Source organism: Stegastes partitus, unplaced genomic scaffold, assembly GCF_000690725.1.
Source record: "Stegastes partitus isolate 25-593 unplaced genomic scaffold, Stegastes_partitus-1.0.2 Scaffold2132, whole genome shotgun sequence".
Lineage (NCBI taxonomy): Eukaryota > Metazoa > Chordata > Actinopteri > Pomacentridae > Stegastes > Stegastes partitus.
The window spans coordinates 1-749 of record NW_007579863.1 but is presented as its reverse complement, the minus strand read 5'-3'; the positions used below and the strand labels follow the sequence as shown (position 1 = coordinate 749).

Sequence of the window (749 nt, the reverse complement as noted above, 5' to 3'; positions counted from 1 at the left end):
GCGACAGGAAGGAGGACTAGTTTGGCAAGTTTCTTTATTTAACACGGCAATGAATGTCTGCCTGGCATGGTTCTCACCTTTAGCATGATCAGAACTTTATTCAGCACCACCTTACTTCCAATCACCAACACTGGACAGCTGTAACAAGCTGCCATTTTCTTGCACAAAAACATACATTTCCTCACAGCAGCTATAACTGAACAATCAACCTCGAATTGTGTCAGATGGCAGTGGTGGGATTTGAACCCACGCCTCCTGAGAGACTGGAGCCTTAATCCAGCGCCTTAGACCGCTCGGCCACACTACCTGTGACAGGAAAGCATCACGCTGGCCATTCGCCGCCTCTGCAAACTCTCAAAAAGCCATGATTGGTCTAAAATGATGACAGATTCTGCAGTTGCGCGGCTTATTTCTTACATCAAATGTTTATAGAAAGGTATTTTTGGAGCACCGTCTAAGGTTGTCGGGCTCAGCCAGTTGTAGGAGAGTGTAGCCTGTATTTGCTTCTTGCTGTTTCCTGCCAGTTGTCTATTGTGACACTGGCTGGTTTTTGTATCGTGTTGCTATTGATGGGCCATCCTGCTATCTGTAGCTAGGTCTGAAGGGAAAGTGGCGATGACCTGTTTGCAGCCGTCAAAGGCACGTGTTTGAACCATCGCAGCAAAAATTGAAAAATGAATGACGTAAAACATGTATTTAGGGTCCGAGCACACCAGTGCAAGGACCCTATTGTAACCGTTGTGATTATT

At 46.1% G+C, this 749-nt stretch overlaps 1 non-coding gene across 1 annotated transcript; it reads right to left on the bottom strand.

The window, feature by feature from the left end:
* Nucleotides 1–225: 225 nt before the first annotated feature.
* Nucleotides 226–307, bottom strand: trnal-aag (transfer RNA leucine (anticodon AAG)). Its single transcript has one exon. It is a non-coding gene; the product is annotated as a tRNA-Leu (tRNA).
* Nucleotides 308–749: the final 442 nt, after the last annotated feature.